Source organism: Oncorhynchus mykiss, chromosome 3, assembly GCF_057628025.1.
Source record: "Oncorhynchus mykiss isolate SJ-2025 chromosome 3, ASM5762802v1, whole genome shotgun sequence".
Taxonomy (NCBI): Eukaryota; Metazoa; Chordata; class Actinopteri; order Salmoniformes; family Salmonidae; genus Oncorhynchus; species Oncorhynchus mykiss.
Window position 1 is genome coordinate 7,038,997 of NC_143024.1, and position 8,615 is coordinate 7,047,611.

An 8,615-nucleotide genomic window follows, 5' to 3' on the forward strand; every position below is an offset into this window, starting at 1 on the left:
CACCAGAGAGTTCATGCAAATGAACGTTAAACAGCTCCAAGGTATCTGTCTCCTGGTGATTGAAGAGGAGAGAGAGAAAATGTATGTGCAGATTTGTGCAGCTCTAATTCCTCAACGAAGAGCAGACGTTTTACTTTGCCCAAGGATCATGAAATCAATAGGTCTTTATAGAGCTAGCCAAGTCTCAACATCAGGCAGGCTGTGAACTAGGCTTTATACATCTGGGGCTTTGACAGACAGACAGACAGACAGACAGACAGACAGACAGGCAGACAGATGCAAAGACAACTTTCCAACAAAAATAAACTCTTTACGTCTCTATCTTCCTCCCTCTGTCTCGCTCTTCCTTTCTCCATTTCTCTCTCTCTCTATTTCTCTCTCTCTCTCTCTCTCTCTCTCTCTTTCTAGTTGTCTCTAAAACTTCATCTAGCAACAGGAGTTCTGTGTGACTCAGTTGGTAGAGCAGGGCTCTTGCAACGCCAGGGTTGTGGATTCCATTCCCACAGGGGACCAGTATGTAAAACAGTATGCACACACTCCTGTAAATTGCTCTGGATAAGAGCGTCTGGTGAGATGTCTAAACCGTGAGAATGAGTTCAGAGATTTGAGTGAAATAATTAGTTTATTAATAAGAGTTACCTATATCCTTGCTTTAATGCCTGAGCTACAGGCAGTTACACCTGAATGTGTCTTTTCAGAGGAAACAAAAAGGGGGCGGATCCTTACGAGGTTTTTAATACGAGTTGACCAATTGCATCGCTTGTATTCTTCTTCTTTGGTTTCAAACATTTCGTCATCAACATCAGGCTCTGTAATAGACATTATACATCGGGGACAAAGAGTGCTGAAAAAAGGCAACTTTCCAGCAAAGAGAAACTCTCTCTCTTTCTCTCTCTAGCAGCTCACGTATGAGGCATTACCTCAAATCAGTCTCATCAAGGGAGCATGAGGTCAGAGATTTGGGGGAAAATAATACCCAAAGAGGTGATTCATGATTAGAGGTGATATACTTTTGAAAATGAACAGTCTACACAATTGCTTAATTGCTCTTCTTCTTCTCTAAACGAACATAGAAACTATTAGATAGAAACTATAGAAACATAGAAACTATTAGAACTATTAGAAACTATTAAATCAAGTGAACAGTGAGAAGGAGATGAAAGGCGATCAACCTTCTTCTTGTGAAACCTCAAGGAAAGACACCGTGACATCCCTGCGAGTGCCAAAACCCACAAGAAAAGTCCACACCACCAAAACTCCACAGACCCGATGCAAGGTAGGACAAGGTCTTTAGGAATTTGAGGAAATGAGAGGACTGGTCCACCCCAGAGGGATGCCAGATTACAGAGCTGTGCTATGGTTTAATCCCAGCGGAAGGTTTGTTCTGCAGTCACCAGATTATCAAACTGAGCCACACTGCAATAGTCTTTAGTATGTATCAACACTTTCTTTATGCTAAGAGGATCTGCAGACTAAACGACACTTCAGCAGCACACACACACGTATATATGAGTGAGTAAGCACTCAGAGGGCACGTCCCAAAAGGGCACCCTATTCCCTTCGTAGTGCACTACTTTTGACCAGAGCCCAGTGCACTACAAAAGCGAATAGGGTGCCATTTGGGACACATTCCTACATTCTTCTACTAACACACTAAGCAGCTTAAACTGTGGGTTAAGGACTCATCTTCTCTCTCCCAGCCCAGACAGTTCAGTTGTCTGTAGAATTGCTCCTCAGGGGGGGCGATGTTGACGAATCACAAAAATGTTTCCTGAAAGCCTTGGCGGCTTCCTTTTTTAGATGTGACGTTGGCAGAACGTTGGGCAGCTGTCGGGGCAACATCGGGGTATATATTTATCTACCAAGAAGCCCAGTAGACATGCCGTCATCAGGAGGAGACTTTAATGCGTTGTCTGGTTTACTAGAATACACCAGTCCAATCATTCATTTTATTTACAAACTCAGAACTTATTTGAAGGGTTAATTTGTCACAAAATCATGGCAGATAATATCTTTTAAATCGATATGAATCAAATACCTGTAAAAAAATTAAAAAATCCCACAAAAAACAGGGAATTGTCAATGGGACAGGCCATTTAGGCCAACACCGACGACACAGTGAGAACCCACATAAACCATCCTCTAATTGGCCTGTCAGATTAGTATAGACATGTCCCCAACATACTTTATTATTGTCGCCAATTAAAACCCCCCAAAAAAACGCTTCCCAAAGTTTGTAATAATATATTACAGTATCTCCCATTAGGTCACAGAGGCAGGAATAACATTATGAAGAGCAATTAACATGAAATGAAATGTACCTCTCCCATGCATTACCGTGCCAACTGGCTTGATAAGAAGTAGAACAGATACCCAATTTATTAAAACTGGCCGTGTTCCTAATGGGTTCTAGAACTCATTTACATAATTTAACATTCCGCTTCCATTAGCGATAGTAAGGCATTATTTGCTCAGGGTTTTACTTTAACACCCATGGGTTTTGGCCAGTGCCAGGAATATAAAGGACTATAAAATGAAAAGATTTCTGACATCAATTTGCAGATCTCTTTTTTTTTTCCAACTAAAGGACATTTATTAGGATGAGGTTTTGGCCAGTATATCGACTGACACTCTGATATTTATTTAAGAAACAAAAAGGCATGTTTTTGTTTATGTTCTCACTATTTGAATTTAAGAACACATTATTCAGGGCTGTTTAGAGAGCAACTCAGCTCCCACCCCAAAAAAATCACATAAGATCTAATAATGGTTTAAATACGCTTCACGGTCCTGCCTTTAAAACCCATGACTCTGATGAAAAACCATACTACTAAAACTACCTCTATGTATCTCTGTGAGTAGGATAAAAAATATAAAGATTTGGGGGGGGGGCTGAGTGAGGTATTTCAGAGATGACAGTGATAGAGTTGACCGTGACAGAGTTGACCGTGACAGAGTTGACCGTGACAGAGTTGACCGTAATTCAGCCATAAATCACCTGGTGACAGGGGGAATGGTAGCTTGTTATGTTCAACATGGAAGCTTCATTGACGTGTTAGCATGTCTATCTATGGGTAACAGGGTTGATGTGTTAGCATGTCTATCTATGGGTAACAGGGTTGATGTGTTAGCATGTCTATCTATGGGTAACAGGGTTGACGTGTTAGCATGTCTATCTATGGGGTAACAGGGTTGACATGTTAGCATGTCTATCTATGGGTAACAGGGTTGATGTGTTAGCATGTCTATCTATGGGTAACAGGGTTGACGTGTTAGCATGTCTATCTATGGGGTAACAGGGTTGACGTGTTAGCATGTCTATCTATGGGTAACAGGGTTGATATGTTAGCATGTCTATCTATGGGGTAACAGGGTTGACGTGTTAGCATGTCTATCTATGGGGTAACAGGGTTGACGTGTTAGCATGTCTATCTATGGGGTAACAGGGTTGACGTGTTAGCATGTCTATCTATGGGTAACAGGGTTGATGTGTTAGCATGTCTATCTATGGGGTAACAGGGTTGATGTGTTAGCATGTCTATCTATGGGTAACAGGGTTGATGTGTTAGCATGTCTATCTATGGGTAACAGGGTTGACGTGTTAGCATGTCTATCTATGGGGTAACAGGGTTGACATGTTAGCATGTCTATCTATGGGTAACAGGGTTGATGTGTTAGCATGTCTATCTATGGGTAACAGGGTTGACGTGTTAGCATGTCTATCTATGGGGTAACAGGGTTGACGTGTTAGCATGTCTATCTATGGGTAACAGGGTTGATATGTTAGCATGTCTATCTATGGGGTAACAGGGTTGACGTGTTAGCATGTCTATCTATGGGGTAACAGGGTTGACGTGTTAGCATGTCTATCTATGGGGTAACAGGGTTGACGTGTTAGCATGTCTATCTATGGGTAACAGGGTTGATGTGTTAGCATGTCTATCTATGGGGTAACAGGGTTGATGTGTTAGCATGTCTATCTATGGGGTAACAGGGTTGATGTGTTAGCATGTCTATCTATGGGTAACAGGGTTGACGTGTTAGCATGTCTATCTATGGGTAACAGGGTTGACGTGTTAGCATGTCTATCTATGGGTAACAGGGTTGATGTGTTAGCATGTCTATCTATGGGGTAACAGGGTTGATGTGTTAGCATGTCTATCTATGGGGTAACAGGGTTGATGTGTTAGCATGTCTATCTATGGGGTAACAGGGTTGATGTGTTAGCATGTCTATCTATGGGGTAACAGGGTTGATATGTTAGCATGTCTATCTATGGGGTAACAGGGTTGACTTGTTATACTCGACCGACTCACTTTTCCACCACAAAAACACCAGAAAATGTCCAAAAACAGTAGAACCAGCTCACCTGTTTTTACCGGACGATTTAACAATTAGATGTTCAATGTTTCTTTAAAAAGAAAAACATTTTAAATGGAATGTTTTCACCATATTTAAAACGAGAGTTGAGTTCACATAACAAGGTTGACATTAAAATGAATCACTAAATCCCATTCAAATGAATAATAATCTTCAGAAATTACTTTGTCAAATCAGGAAAATGAAAAACAATGGCTTTAAAACTATGGTAAAAACGTGGAGAAAGGTGAAGTGGGTTTAAATGTTCCTAGAAGTCACAGAGAGTGCACAGAGGGACGTGTCAAACGGCTTGAATTTTGGCAATTTAGCAATTCTTTATTCATTATTTATTTATTTATTTATTTTTTATTTTTTTAAATCTGATTTATTAATTTTCCATGTGGAAATGTTCGACGCTCATTTAATATGACTGGCATTTAAAATGCAATATCGGTGCACAATTTCTGCTTAAAATACCAAAGGGATGCAAATGAGTAATCACACACACACGTTGGTGAACCTTCTGTACAGAGGGCTGTTGATTAATGGAAGAGGTTTTTCCAGTAACGTTTCCATGTCTCATATGACACCACATTCCCTGTACAGAGTCCTACAGGTCCATCATCATCTCTCATAATACAGGTTAACATCATCATAACAAACAACGTTATCTGCTATCGTTGACACTGTAGTTATTATCTAATAGATTAACAACACCTGTGTTCCTTTGTTTCAGAGATGCAGTTCCCGTAGTCTCCCGCAGGGGGCAGTACAGAGCTTTGAATAGAGCTGAGAAAAAATATCATTTCAGCATATTTTTTTAATGCTGAATATAGGAGTATGCTGTTATGAATCCAGTTTCTCTAACAAGGTAATTATTCCAATCCCCCAGTATTTATCTCTGTCTAAACCACTATCTGTTGGTATTAAAATCACCAGAATTAAAACACAAAACGCAGCTTCTCTCAGAAGTAGGTATAACATATGTTTGAAAAAATGCTCAAGACATGTTTATAATTATGTATGATTAATAGTTTATATGTTATAGCATCATCCTATGATGTCAACGATCAAGACACACAGTATAGACATACACAACAACAAGCAGGAATTAAATCCTCAAGCTGTCAAACATCCATCTGAACAGTTAAACAAGCTGTCATCCATCTGAACAGTAAAACAAGCTGTCATCCATCTGAACAGTAAAACAAGCTGTCATCCATCTGAACAGTTAAACAAGCTGTCATCCATCTGAACAGTAAAACAAGCTGCCATCCATCTGAACAGTAAAACAAGCTGTCATCCGTCTGAACAGTAAAACAAGCTGTCATCCATCTGAACAGTAAAACAAGCTGTCATCCATCTGAACAGCAAAACACGCTGTCATCCATCTGAACAGTAAAACAAGCTGTCATCCCATCTGAACAGTAAAACACGCTGTCATCCATCTGAACAGTAAAACAAGCTGTCATCCATCTGAACAGTAAAAGAAGCTGTCATCCCATCTGAACAGTAAAACACGCTGTCATCCATCTGAACAGTAAAACAAGCTGTCATCCATCTGAACAGTAAAACAAGCTGTCATCCCATCTGAACAGTAAAACACGCTGTCATCCATCTGAACAGTAAAACAAGCTGTCATCCATCTGAACAGTAAAACAAGCTGTCATCCATCTGAACAGTAAAACAAGCTGTCATCCATCTGAACAGTAAAACAAGCTGTCATCCATCTGAACAGTTAAACAAGCTGTCATCCATCTGAACAGTAAAACAAGCTGCCATCCATCTGAACAGTAAAACAAGCTGTCATCCATCTGAACAGTAAAACAAGCTGTCATCCATCTGAACAGTAAAACAAGCTGTCATCCAAATGAACAGTAAAACACGCTGTCATCCATCTGAACAGTAAAACAAGCTGTCATCCATCTGAACAGTAAAACAAGCTGTCATCCATCTGAACAGTAAAACAAGCTGTCATCCATCTGAACAGTAAAACACGCTGTCATCCATCTGAACAGTAAAACAAGCTGTCATCCATCTGAACAGTAAAACACGCTGTCCCACGTCCAGCAGTACAGGAAAACAGACCTACCGATGTGCCATCATGTCATAACATACAGGTGTAAGATCTTACTTTGATCAGCCTGTTGCAGGAGAACTTTCCAGCGATGCAGGAAATTTAAAGCTTGTGGAGTATGAGGTTGAAAAGGCTTTCTGAAGTTCGTCATTTCCAATTTCCGACTACCTCTCCAAATTTTTTACAAATTATTTATATTTATATTTACATTTCTTGTAGCTGCAGGATAATTTTCATTCTGTAGTAAACTGGCTCAAATTAAGATCCTACATCAAATCAATTCTCTTTACCTATTTGCGTCCCAAATGGCACCCTATTCCCTACATAGGGCCTTCTATCGATAAGAGTTCCATGAGGCCTGGTTAAAAGTAGTGCACTACATAGGGAATAGGGTTCCATTTGGTCCTGATCTAAAGTAGTGCAATACATAGGGAATAGGGTGCCAATTGGCCCTGGTCTAAAGTAGTGCACTACATAGGGAATAGGGTTCCATTTGGTCCTGGTCTAAAGTAGTGCACTACATAGGGAATAGGGTGCCAATTGGGACACACACCTCATCTTTTTGAATGCCACAGCCAAATCACAGACTTGGCAGAGAAGTCACAGGTTGGATCACAGTAGCCAATCAGAGCCTTCCCTTGGATAATTTTGTTGATTACAGCCAGCATTGGATTTGCTAAGAAACAGTAACCTCTGGAGAGAGACAGAGACACCGCGACAGAGACAGACAGACAGAGACACCCAGACAGAAAGACAGAGAGACAGAGAGACTGAGACAGAGACACCGAGACAGACAGACGAGAGACAGAGACAGAGACAGACAGCCAGACACAGACAGAGACAGAGACAGACAGCCAGACAGAGACAGACAGCCAGAGACCGAGACAGAGACACCGAGACAGACAGACGAGAGACAGAGACACAGCCAGACAGAGACAGACAGACAGCCAGACAGAGACAGAGACAGAGACAGACTGAGACAGAGACAGAGACAGACAGCCAGAGACAGAGCCTACAGAATACATGCAGCAGTACTATAACACTCATCTAATGAACTATAGCTGAAATACACAGAGGTCTCAACATGACTGTCATCATTAGAAGATGGAACAAGAGCTCTGCTTTTTAATGGTCCAGACCTTGATGTGGTTATAATACAGAATGCCATACAATGCAATAGGTAGAACACACAGAGAGGTCTCAACATCGAAGGGCCTGTTGTCCGGACCTCTGGCAGTCTCCATGGGGGTGCCACAGGGTTCAATTCTCGGGCCGACACTTTTCTCTGTAAACATCAATGATGCCGCTCTTGCTGCTGGTGAGTCTCTGATCCACCTCTATACAGACGACACCATTCTGTATACTTCTGGCCCTTCTTTGAACACTGTGTTAACTAACCTCGAGACGAGCTTCAATGCCATACAACTCTCCTTCCGTGGCCTCCAACTGCTCTTCAATGCAAGTAAAACTAAATGCATGCTCTTCAACCGATCGCTGCCTGCACCCGCCCACCCATCCAGCATCACTAGTCTGGACGGTTCTGACTTAGAATATGTGGACAACTATAAATACCTAGGTGTCTGGCTAGACTGTAAACTCTCCTTCCAGACTCACATCAAGCATCTCCAATCCAAAGTTAAATCTAGAATTGGCTTCCTATTTCGCAACAAAGCATCCTTCACTCATGCTGCCAAACATACCCTTGTAAAACTGACCATCCTACCGATCCTCGACTTCGGCGATGTCATTTACAAAATAGCCTCCAATACCCTACTCAATAAATTGGATGCAGTCTATCACAGTGGCATCCATTTTGTCACCAAAGCCCCATATACTAACCACCACTGTGACCTGTACGCTCTCATTGGCTGGCCCTCACTACATATTCGTCGCCAGACCCACTGGCTCCAGGTCATCTATAAGTCATTGCTAGGTAAAGCTCCGCCTTATCTCAGCTGACTGGTCACCATAGCATCACCCACCCGTAGCACACGCTCCAGCAGGTATATCTCACTGGTCACCCCCAAAGCCAACACCTCCTTTGGCCGCCTTTCCTTCCAGTTCTCTGCTGCCAATGACTGGAACGAATTGCAAAAATCACTGAAGCTGGAGACTCATATCTCCCTCTCTAAATTTAAGCACCAGCTGTCAGAGCAGCTTACTGATCACTGCAGCTGTA

General features: G+C 41.7%; 1 long non-coding RNA gene across 1 annotated transcript; it reads left to right on the forward strand.

The window, feature by feature from the left end:
* The first annotated feature begins 1,135 nt into the window (after positions 1–1,135).
* On the forward strand, positions 1,136–5,785 carry LOC149984293 (uncharacterized). The gene is made up of 3 exons (XR_016494898.1): positions 1,136–1,276; positions 5,096–5,230; positions 5,408–5,785. It is a non-coding gene; the product is annotated as an uncharacterized LOC149984293 (long non-coding RNA).
* The last annotated feature ends 2,830 nt before the right edge of the window (positions 5,786–8,615 follow it).